Source organism: Neofelis nebulosa, chromosome 4, assembly GCF_028018385.1.
Source record: "Neofelis nebulosa isolate mNeoNeb1 chromosome 4, mNeoNeb1.pri, whole genome shotgun sequence".
Lineage (NCBI taxonomy): Eukaryota > Metazoa > Chordata > Mammalia > Carnivora > Felidae > Neofelis > Neofelis nebulosa.
The window spans coordinates 12,390,873-12,403,329 of record NC_080785.1 but is presented as its reverse complement, the minus strand read 5'-3'; the positions used below and the strand labels follow the sequence as shown (position 1 = coordinate 12,403,329).

General features: G+C 37.5%; 1 long non-coding RNA gene across 1 annotated transcript in view; it reads right to left on the bottom strand.

Annotated features, from left to right (window-relative positions):
* LOC131508828 (uncharacterized) overlaps positions 1-12,222 on the bottom strand; it is a 69,843-nt gene extending 57,621 nt beyond the window's left edge. The window contains exon 1 of the long non-coding RNA XR_009260164.1: positions 11,645-12,222. This is a non-coding gene — a long non-coding RNA (uncharacterized LOC131508828). The remainder of the gene's footprint in view (positions 1-11,644) is intronic.
* Between the last annotated feature and the right edge of the window lie 235 nt (positions 12,223-12,457).

The window sequence follows — 12,457 nt, the reverse complement described above, 5'->3', positions numbered from 1 at the left end:
TCAAAGAACTGTTACTGAAGAGAGTTTATGGTTTCTCATTGTCCATTGGTATGAAGAGGGAGAGATGAAGAAATAGAGACAGGTCACAGAATCAGAAATTCCCTGGGCTCCCAAATATGATGCCCCTTCCCTGTACCCATGCCCTGTGCTTCCTTACTGTAGGGAAAAACTCAGGAAGCTAGGGAATGCCAAATGTTTGTGGGAAATGAGGGTCAATGGGGCCATTAGGCACAGCTGGTTAACACAGCACCAGGGTAAAAATGTGAATGTGTATGAATGCCTGCCCAGCCAGACAAACATAAACTACTCTTGATCTTTTCTTTCTCATTGATTTTTCCTGATGAAAAAAAGGGGGGGGGGGGGCATTTATCATATCAATAGCCACAGAGCAAGTGTCAGAGACTATGCTCATCTATTCTTGTAAAGATACCACATCTGACAAAGCAGCCGTCAAGGGATTTTTTGTTTGTCTGTTAGACAGACGATTCCAGGGTCCCATCCTCCCAATAGCACATTCCTTCCTGTTTTACCAAAGGGTATGTCTTCAGATCCAGGAGGCATGAAGAGCCCCCAACAAAATCACCCTAATAAGGTCCACACAAAGACACATAGTAACTAAAATGACCAAAGTAGTGATAAACAGAGAAGTTTAAAAGCAGTAAGAAAAAAGAAAAACAGTTACGTACAAGATAAACCCCATCAGGCTATCAGCTGAGTTTTCAGCACCCCGCAGGCAAGAAGGGAGCGCCATGATATATTCAAAGTGCTAAAAGGAAAAAAACCTGTAGCCAAGAATACTCTATCCAGCAAGGCTATCATTCAGAATAGGAAGAGGGCTAAAGAGTTCCTAGACAAACAAAAGTTAAAGGAATTCATGACCATTAAACCTACGAGAAATGTTAAAGGGGACTTTTTAAGTGGAAAGGAAAGACCATAAGCAAGAATGAGGAAAATAGAAAGAAAAAAAGCAGTGAAATTAAGTATATCTATAAAAATCAGTCAAGGGAATCACAAAATAAAAGGATGTAAAGTATGCCACCATACACCTAAAATGTAAGGAATGACAATTTAGTGTTTTTAGAATGGTTTTACACTTAAACAACCATAAACTTTATAGACTGCTATGTGCATAATATGTTATATATAAACCTAATAGTAACTACAAATCAAAACTTGGTAATAGATATGCCAAAAATAAAGAGAAAGGAATCCAAGAAACTAAAGAAAGCCAGCAAACCATGAGAGAAGACAGCAATAGAAAAGAATAGAGAAGAACTACAAAAACAACCATAAAACAACTAACAAAATGGCAATTAGTATATACCTATCAATAACCACCTTGAATATAAATAGACTAAACACTCCATTTAAACTCCAATCAAAGAACACAGGGAGATACAATGAATAAAAAAGCAAGACCCTTGTATATGCTGCCTACAAGAGACTTATTTCAGATCTAAAGACACATGCACATTGAAAGTGAAGGGATGAAAAAGCATTTATCATGCAAATGGAGGTGGGGCAGATTTCAAGACAAAACATCCATGTTAGGTACATGGTCTCTAGGTAAAAAAATTTTGCTCTTTTCTAACAAAGTTCAGAGGTTCAGACTTATCTTGAGATCAATGTTTTCATTTGTATCTACATAAACTCTCTATCCCAAGTCTCAGAATCTGTTTATTCCTTATGAGGGTCCTGACTTTATCATTGGAATCTTGCTAGTGTTGTAAATCAGTCCTTTTTAAACCTGCCACCACTGCAGTGAAATCGCGAGCCTGATTCTCAGTACAGCTGATTTTCTTTTTTTTTTTTTTTAACTAATTTATTGTCAAATTGGCTAACATACAGTGTGTAAAGTGTGCTCTTGGTTTTAGGGGTAGATTCCCATGGTTCATTGCTTACATACAGCACCCAGTGTTCATCCCAACAAGTGCCCTCCTCAATGCCCATCACCCATGTTCCCCTCTCCCCCGCCCCCCCACCATCAACCCTCAGTTTTTGCCTCCCTCCTTCTCTGTTTGTAACTATTCTTCCCCTTCCCTTCCCCCATGGTCTTCTGTTAAGTTTCTCAATATTCACATGTGAGTAAAAACATATGATATCTGTCTTTCTCTGACTGACTTATTTGACTCAGCATAATACCTTCCAGTTCCATCCACTTTCCTGCAAATGGCATGATTTCATTCTTTCTTATTGCTAAGTAGTATTCCATTGTATATTTAAACCACATCTTCTTTATCCATTCATCAGTTGATGGACATTTGGCTTTTTCCATAATTTAGCTATTGTTGAAAGTGAGCACAGCTGATTTTCATTAAGTATGCTGAAAATTGCAAAAGAAGAGGATGTCTTTATGCTGCACTAAAGACTTCCTCATGTTGACACCAATCATGAGTTGGTCATTGACCTGCCTGACCTTGTTGTTTCTTCTGGGTTTTTTTCTAGGCCAAGAGCTCCAGGTATCCAATGCCACAACCCTTATCATTACTCTTATCCACATATTATTCAAACATGACCTACATCCCATCTCAATTTATCAAAAGTTAAAGTCTAAATATTTTTTTAATGTTGATTATTTATTTTTGAGAGAGGGACAGAGTGCAAGTGGGGCAGGGGCAGAGGAAGAGGGAGACACAGAATCCAAAGCAGGCTCCAGGCTCTGAGCTGTCAACACAGGTGCCCAACACGAGGCTTGAACCCACAGACCATGAGATCATGACCTGAGCTGAAGTCAGACGCTCAACCGACTGAGCCACCCAGGTGCCCCTAAAGTCTAAATATCCTGTTACTACAGTGTGCCGGGAGCTATCCCCCACCTCACTTAATACCTGCAGTGGAGTCTTTGTGGCTCTATAGTATATGGACTGATTCAACTCTGGAATCCCACTTTCAGTCGGGAAATACATGAAAAAGAAGAAAGTGCAGGGTGAGCTAATGATGGGTTTCCACTGTGGATAGTTGGAACCCAAGTATTCTGGAATCTCTGAGGTTGTCCCCCTTGAAGGAGTTGGGGTATTTTTCCATTGGCTCCCCTCCATTATTGTTTGGTAGCTGTTTTCCCAGAGGATTGACTCCCGGCACACGATGCCATGTGTTTCAAGAGATACTCCAAGGATGAAGTTGCAGGTGTCTGAAGCAAAAAGCCTTACATTTACCTGTCTTGTCCCTATCCCTCAGACTTTATTTCTGTGTGCTCTGAACAATTTCACCAGCCATTATTTATGTGTTGGAAAAACTCCATTTTTCACCTACATAGGAAAAAAACAGATTTTCCCTACTGTGTTTTCCTCCTGTATGTCTTCTTTACTTCTACACTACTACCACACTCACACAGAACACTTCTAGTCACCAAATGTGGAGAGGGGGGATTCCCCCCACCAAGAAATTCTCTGTAACACCGGCTGGGTGCTCTACAATTCAACTTAATTCTGACACTATCTACCCAGAAATAGCATCGAAGCCCATACGTCAAGTGACCAGTCCCAACAAGGCTGCCCCCTCCACTTCAGATGCAGTCACAAGTTCAGGTTGTCACCTGGGCTCCTAAGCAGGCAGCTGTAAGTCAGAAATCCCCCATGACCCCCTTCTCAGGTTCAATTAATTTGCTAGAGCAGCTCACAGAACTCAGGAAAACACTTTACTTATACTTTACCGTTTATTATAAGAGCATACGTTAAAGGATAGAGATGAACGTCCAGATGTTAGAGGTGTGGAAGGCAAGGTATGCGAGAAGGGGCACAGAACTTCCATGCCCTCTCTGGAGTGCCTCTCTCCCAGAACCTCTACATGTTCACCAGCCTGGAAGATCTCCAAACCCTGTCCTTGTGGGTTTTTATGGAAGCTTCACTACATAGTCATGGTTCATTAAATCATTGGCCATTAGTGATTAAGGGCCTCTCTCCCCACCTAGAGACGGGAGGAAAGAGGGAAGCTAAAAGTTCCAACCTCCCAATCACAAGGTTTCAGTTCTCCTGGCTACCAGCCCCCCATCCTTAGAGGCTTTCCAAACATCACCTCATTAACCTAATAAAAGACCTTTATCACTCTCATCACAAGAAATTCCAAAGGTTTGAGGAGCTGTGAGCCAGAAATAGTGGATGGACAAAGAGCAAATATATATTAGAAATACATTTTGGTCATCCAAATGGCCAAATATATGTTTCTTATAAATCACAATATCGTGATCTGTATCTCTTTGCTGGTGGTCTTCTTTCAGAAATATGGAAGACCACTCTGTCCACACACATGGCAGGTTGGAAAAGCAGCATGGGGATGGGAGCACCAAAAACCTTAAGGAGCAACCCTCAACCCATGACATGGAAATTGGCATGGATATACCCAAGTTATTACGTCTCTGGAGTGTAATACTTATGAGGCATGCGTTTTAACCGTCTGCCAGAAATCTCCCTCAGGATTAAGCTTGTCTTCCACTCTGACAACTTGGCTTAATAATGTACCCTTTATTTATTATGTTCCCCTGAGCATATCAACACACACACTCTCCTGCACATGTTTCCTAAATTTTTCAAAAAACCAAAAAACACTTCCATTCAAATCTTTGCCTCAAAGTCTGCCCCTGAGGGAACACAAACTAAGATGAATTTTTCCGGGTGTTTAAGAATAGTGATTGCTGGGGCACCTGGGTGGCTCAGTCAGTTGAGTGTCTTTTTTTTCTTTTATTAATTTCATTTTTTAAAATATAATTTATTGTCAAATTGGCTCATGTTCCCAGGGTCGTGGGATCAAGCCCCACACTGGGCTCTGCACTGAGCTTGGGGCCTGCGTAAGATATTCTCTCTCTCTCTCTCTCTCTCTCCTGCTTCGCATTCTGTGTCTCCCTCTCTCTCTGCCCCTCCCCCACTTGTGCTCTGTCTCTCCCTCTCTCTCTCAAAAATAAATAAAAATTTAAAAAGATTTTAAAAAAAGATTCTCTCTCTCTTACTCTGCCTCTCCCTCTCTCTCTCTCTCTCTCTCTCTCTCAAATTAAAAAAAAAAACAGTGATTGCTGAGGAAATACATCTGTAGCACCAACAGCAACTCCCACAGAAAGGAAGGGAAGAAAAAGAACACTGTTATATCATATCAGATAGCAATGGCATAAAATAGTTCTAAAACATTTTGATATATCTCTTTTGGTATAGCCACTTTAGCTAAGGTCATATTTTAATGGGACCTAACAACAAAATTGAAATAAAACATTAAACTTTTTGTCAAGTGTTAGGGTCCAAAATGGGGTGAGGGTTAAAAAGGAGATATCATCTTGAAGGAAAACTACATGCAACCAGCAGCCAAATGGTTACCCAAAATATACACATTAGAAATGGCCACAAATCACAGAACCAAAGCACCTGCAATACCAACAAAATCAACACCAGGCAACAATTGTAGTTCTGGATTGGGAAATCAGAGGACCAGGAAAAGGTGACTTAAACACCACATGCTAGATGGGGAGTGGGGGATCATGGAGAGAGGAGAGATTCCCCTGGTTCAAGATGAAACCGCAAAGCCAAACTGCAAACACGTAAAGAAACTAATCATCAGGCTTAGAGTTTCAGTTAAGCAAGATGAGTAAGTTCAAGAGTTCTGGATTGTACCTATAATCAACAATACTGTACCGTACATTTAAAAATTTGTTAAAAGGTTGATCTCATGTTAAGTATTCTTGCTACAAGAAAATAAAAATTTTTTAAAAAGAAATCTAATGACAATCTACTATTAAACTAATAGAACAGTCTTAAAAGAGGCAAAAAATTTTAGAGGCAGAAATGAAACAATGAGAAATAAATAGAAGTAACCAATTAGAAACCTTGCAAAGGAAAAATATACTCACTGAAGCATTTTAAGGTGCAAAGAAAAATTAATAAACTGAAATGGACCCAATGAATAAAATATTTGTAAATTAGAAGATAATGTTGAAGAATTCATCTCAAGTTAGAGAAGAGCTCTATGAACATATTAGTTCGTGCCTTTTGCTCCAGAGCCCTGTGCAATTTATCATTTGTCCCATATTTAAAATTTTTAATTGGTTGCATTAAAACATGCCAGGATGGGTTTGACACTTTCACTTAGTACTCCAACTTCTGCCCAGGTCTTCTCTAATAGTATGTGAGATGCTCCACTAAAAACCCAGCTGGCTTTTCCCCACACATTTCAGAAACCAGTGGGTCTAATGCTTACTCTTTTGAAGGACAGTGTCCAGGGAACTTACTGCAAAAACAAGGTGCCCTCATTAGTGAGTGGCTTGGGCCCTCTGTCTCCTTCCAGCCTCAGAAGGTACTAAAAAGGCAAAAAAGATGCCATTCTTGCCAGCTCCACCCACAAGCAGGGCAAAATTTGAGATTTGCATGAAGCCTGTGGGTCACCAGTTGGTGAGAACAATGAGGAATGCAAGAAGTTATAGCTTAGGTGAAAAGTGTTTAAGAAATAGAGACTGACCAGTCCTATCATACAGTATGTAGAGAGTGGTCTGAATGAATGTTCCTGATACGGTACTTTGCATTTGTTTGTGTGTGGTGTAAATCTACAACTACTTATTTGCTTTATAATTTGAACTTTTAGTGATAAACCTGTTGGCCTAAGTGGACTCAGAAAAAAAAAATATATGATAATAAAAAAATTAAGTACTTAATTTTTATTTCCCAAGAAAGTTGATGATGAATATGCTTGTCGTCATTTACCATCTATTGTGCAGACTACAATAATATTGGTGACCACATGAAAACCCTAGACCTAAGATTACTTCAAAAGTTAGTTGTTACTGGGCACCTGGATGACTCAGTCGGTTAAGCCTCTGACTTCAGCTCGGGTCATGATCTCACGGTTTGTGGGTTCCAGCCCAGTGTCAGGCTTCCTACTGACAGCTTGGAGCCTGGATCCTGCTTCGGATTCTGTGTCTCCCTCTCTCTCTGCCCCTCCCCTCCTCATGCTGTCTCTTTCTCTCAAAAATAAATAAACATTAAAAAAAAAAAAACTAAAGAACGGGTTGCCTGGGTGGCTCAGTCAGTTGAACATCTGACTTCGGCTTGGGTCATGATCTCACAGCTGTGAGTTTGAGCCCCGCGTCGGCTCTGTGCTGACACCTCAGAGCCTGGATCCTGCTTTGGATTCTGTGTCTCCCTCTCTTTCTGTCCCTCCCCCACTCACCCTCTGTCTCTTTCTTTCTCAAAAATAAATAAATATTTTTTTTAAAAAAAGTTAGTTGTTACTTTTAAAAGACTAGACCTAAAGATGACATTAATGTACTTCTGTAGAAGGTGCATTTCATTCATATCTCTCAGTAGAGCACGACCTTTCATTTTGGTCAAATGCCTTTAGCTAGATTAAGAAAAAGAGACCAAATAAAATCAGAAATGAATGAGGAGATATTACAGCTGTTACCACAGAAATACAAAGAATCATAAGAGACTATCATGAACAAGTATATGCCAACAACCTGAATAAACTAGAAGAAAATGGATAAATTCCTAGAACCATATAATCTATCAAGGCTGAATCATAAATAAATAGAAAATATGAATGGGATCAATAACAAGTAAGGAGATTGAATAAGTAATCAAAACAAATAAAAGCCCAGGACCAGATGGCTTCACTGGTGGCTTCTATGATATAAAGAAGAATTAATGCCAATCTTTGTCAAACTCTTCAAAAAAACTGAAGACGAGGGAACACTTTCAAACTCATTTTGTGAGGTTAGCATTAGTCTAATAAAGCCAAAGACACTATAACAAAACTATAAGCCAATATCTCTGATGAACATAGATACAAAAATCGTCAACAGAACACTAGCCAACCAAATTCAATAACTTATTAAAAGAATCGTACACTATAAGCAAATGGACTTATCCTTGGAACGCAAAGATAATTCAACATAGGCAAATCAATCACTGTGGTACGCCACATTAACAGAATGAAGGATAAAAATTATATGATCATCTCAATAGATGCAGAAAAAGCATCTGATCAAGTTCAACAATTTTTCATCATAAAAACACTCAACAAATTGGGTTTAGAAGGAATGTATCTCAACATAACAAAAGCCATACATGACAAGCCCACAGCTAACATCATACTCAACAGTAAAAAACCAAGTTTTTCCTCTAAGATCAGGAACGATACAAAGATTTTCAACTCTCACGACTTCTATTGAACATAGGACTGGAAGCCCTAGCCACAGCAATCAGGCAAGAAATAAAAGGTATCCAAATCAAAAAGGAAGAAGTAAACTGCCAACATCTACATTTTCATGTTTTTTGTGCATATACCAAAAAGGAATTGAAAGCCATTCATGCTGAGTCCATTAACAGAAGAAAATTCCCAGTAATATGACCTTAGTTTTACAACAGTTTTATCAGTCTTTCAAATAGAGGCATCGGTTAATTCAAACAATAGATTGTGTTCACCCAATTCATGAATTAAAAAAGTGAAGCTTTTGGAAGTTCTTTCTGTTTGAAGATGAAATAGCTGACATGTTGGTATGTGCTACAAACTCATTTAAAAAGGTAAACATTGAAAATAAAAATTATTTGTTTGGTAGTTCACAATATGAACACAAATTTTAGTAGAGGACAGTGTCACATTAAAAACAAATATTCTCAGGATGCCTGGGTGGCTATCAGTTAAGCCTCCGACTTCTGCTCAGGTCATGATCTCATGGTTGGGTCGTGAATTTGAGCCCCACATCAGGCTGTCAATGCCCACTTCAGGTCCTCTGTTCCCCCTCTCTCTCGGCATCTCTCCCACTTGTACTCGCTCTCTCTCTCTCTCTCAAAAATAAACATTAAAACATTTTAAATAAAAAAAGAAATCTGTGAATCAGAAAGATAATTGGAATTGTTTGTGGTACAAGCATAATTTAAATAGCATTCAAAGAAGCGGACCTACTTTACCAATCAAAATAGAAGCTGTAGCTGACAAGCTTTGCAAATATTTTCTTATACAAGCAGAATAACTGACCTACAAAATTTCCATGATGTGTCTCCTATTGGATACCAAAAAGTACTTCGGCATGGCACTACACACTTTCTCCCATCGCTTCTTCTCATTAGTCATACTTCAGGTATGTTCAAACCTTTGAAAAACTGTTTTATAGATGAACCTAACTAAGTTTCCCACAATTATATTGAACGTTTTGGTAAACAGTTCCTGTCAGTTCTGATTACAGTTCTGATTACCTCCCCTTATCCTTGGTTTCACTTTCTGTGGTGATATCAAGAGTCAGGCGCTCAACCGAGTCACCCAGGTGCCCCAATAATCCAAGTTTTAAACATAGGGAGCAGAAACCATTTCAGTTTTTAAAACTTTTAGTAAGTTACAATGATTGGAAAACAACTCATAAATAGGAAAACATTGACATTTATCCCTACACAAGAAAGGACAGAAAGAAAAAGAAACTAAACAAAATAAACTATGAGTGCTCAATGGTACAGAAAATTTAATTTTAAAATTTAAAAATTGTGCTTTAAAACACCTCAGTTTCAAGGTGCCTGGATGGCTCAGTTGGTTAAGCATCCGACTACAGCTCAGGTCATGATCTCACAGTTCCTGAGCTCAAGCCCTAAGCCCCACCCCACTCCCACTGGGCTCTGCGCTGACAGCTCAGAGCCTGCCTAGAATTCTCTGTCTCCCTCTCTCTCTCTGCCCCTCCTCCACTCATGTGCTCATTCTCTCTCTCTCTCTGGAAAATAAATAAACATCTATAAATAAATAAATAAATAAATAAATAAATAAATAAATACCTCAACTCCTAGAACAAATATTTTGATAGTTATTATTTTTAATTGGGTAAATGTACATTCTGTATTACAATGTTACAATGAAATAAAATTGAGAATTATGCAGGATTTAAAACTGGTAAAATATTCAGAAGAATCATGGACATGGAAAATGTATTTGAGTTTCATCTTGTAAAATATTTTGAAGAAAGATTTTTTGAATGGAAGCTAAAATATTTACAAAGTTCTAACTAAAAAAGTTAGTATTGAGAATATCATCTGTTTAACAAAATTTTCTCAGCATGTACTAATTATATCAACACCTGTGAAGACTATTTTCTTAATAAAGAAGAGTCCATTGAAGAGTCAACAATTTCAAATGCATTAGCCATAAAATGCAACTATGAATAACACTTCAGGTAATTTTATGAAGATAAGAGCGATAATAAGAGGTATTGAAAAACATGTTTTTCAGAACACTATCAGTGATATGGTATTGGAAATAAATGTGACTAAAAAGTTTATTAAAGTACATGAATTTATAACAGAAAAGTTGTCTATTTGCATTTTTTTAAATGTTCAGTTAGTCAGTACAAGAAAGTAGTTTTAATTTTGCTCTAGAGATCAAGGATATATGGTTTTTATTTATTTTTTTTTTAATATATGAAATTTATTGTCAAATTGGTTTCCATACAACATCCAGTGCTCATCCCAAAAGATGCCCTCCTCAATACCCATCACCCACCCTCCCCTCCCTCCCACCCCCCATCAACCCTCAGTTTGTTCTCAGTTTTTAACAGTCTCTTATGCTTTGGCTCTCTCCCACTCTAACCTCTTTTTTTTTTTTTTCCTTCCCCTCCCCCATGGGTTTCTGTTAAGTTTCTCAGGATCCACATAAGAGTGAAACCATATGGTATCTGTCTTTCTCTGTATGGCTTATTTCACTTAGCATCACACTCTCCAGTTCCATCCACGTTGCTACAAAAGGCCATAATTCATTCTTTCTCATTGCCACGTAGTATTCCATTGTGTATATAAACCACAATTTCTTTAAAGGATATATGGTTTTTAGAAAGACTTTTAATTGAAGTATAGTTGACATGCAGTGTCATATAAGTTACAGGTTTACAACAAGGTGATTCGACAATTCTACATGTTATGCAATGCTCACCATGAAAAGTAGAGTTACCATCTGTCACCATATAGAATTATTACAATGTTATTGACTATATTTTTTATGCTGTATTTTTCATCCTCTTGACTAAGTTATTTTATAACTGGAAGCTTGTACCTTTTAAACATCTTTGTCTATTTTACCAATCCTTCTACCCCCTTCCCATCTGACAACCACGAGTTTGTTCTCTGTATTTATGAGTCTGTTTCTGAAAGTGAAATCATATGATGTTTGTCTTTCTCTGTCTGGCTTATTTCACTTAACATAATATCTTCTAGGTCCATCCATATTGACACAAATGGCAAGATTTCATTCTATTTTATATGGCTGCATTATATATATATATATATATATATATATATATATATATATATATACAAAGTTATATATATATATATATATATATATATATATATATATACACACACACATATACATATATATACACATATATACATGTATATATACTGTATATGTATATATATGTGTGTGTGTGTGTATATACAATATATATACCCATCCATTGATAGATATCTTGGCTACTATAAATAATACTGCAATAAACATAGGGAAACATATATCTTTTCAAATTAGTGTTTTCATTTTCTTTGGTAAATACCCAACAGTGGAATTACTGGATCTTATGGTATTTCTAGTTTTGATTTTTTGAGGAACCTCCATACTATTTTCCATAATGGCTACACCAATTTACATTTCCACCAACAGTGCACCGTATTTTTATTATTTTCTTAATACTTACTTATTCATTTTGAGAGAGAGAGTGAGCAGTGGAGAGGCAGAGAGAAAGGGAGAGAGAGAATTCCAAGCAGACTCCATACTGTCAGGAGAGAGCTTGACCCAAGTGTTGATTTCACCAAATGTAGGATCATGGCATGAGCTGAAATCAAGAGTCAGACACTTAACCAACTGAGCCACCCAGGCACCCCACCACATTTAAAAAATATTTTTCGAATAGATCTATTTTACCAGTCTACCAACAAATAATAAAAATTTTCAGCCAATAAATTCAGATTTACTAACTGTATAATCACCGTAGTGCCCTTTTTCATTCCCAAAACTGTCTCATTTGCATGATAAATTACACGGTTACCCTAAATGGAATGCAGAATAAGGAGACAGAAATACTAAAAACTTGCAATAATTATAAAGAAAACCAGGTTTAATATGAATTCCAGGGGAGCCTGGGTGGCTCAGTTGGCTAAGCCTCTGATGTCAGCTTAGGTCATGATCTCCCGGTTCATGAGTTCGAGCCCAGCGTCGGGCTCTGTGCTGACAGCTCAGAGCCTGGAGCCTGCTTCAGATTTTGTGTTTCTGTCTCTCTGTCCCTCCCCCACTCGCATTCTATCTCTCTTTCAAAAACAAATAAACATTAGTTAAAAAAAAAAAAAGGAATTCCAGATGAAGAGAATGAAAGAAAAGTCTGAAAGACATTTTTAAATATTTAAAGATATTGCTAAAATTTACCAGTTTTTAAAAATGTATAAAATGTCATATTTAGGACCCTTTCTGAATGCCAAGCAAGACATATTTAAAAGTAATAATAGGGGCACAT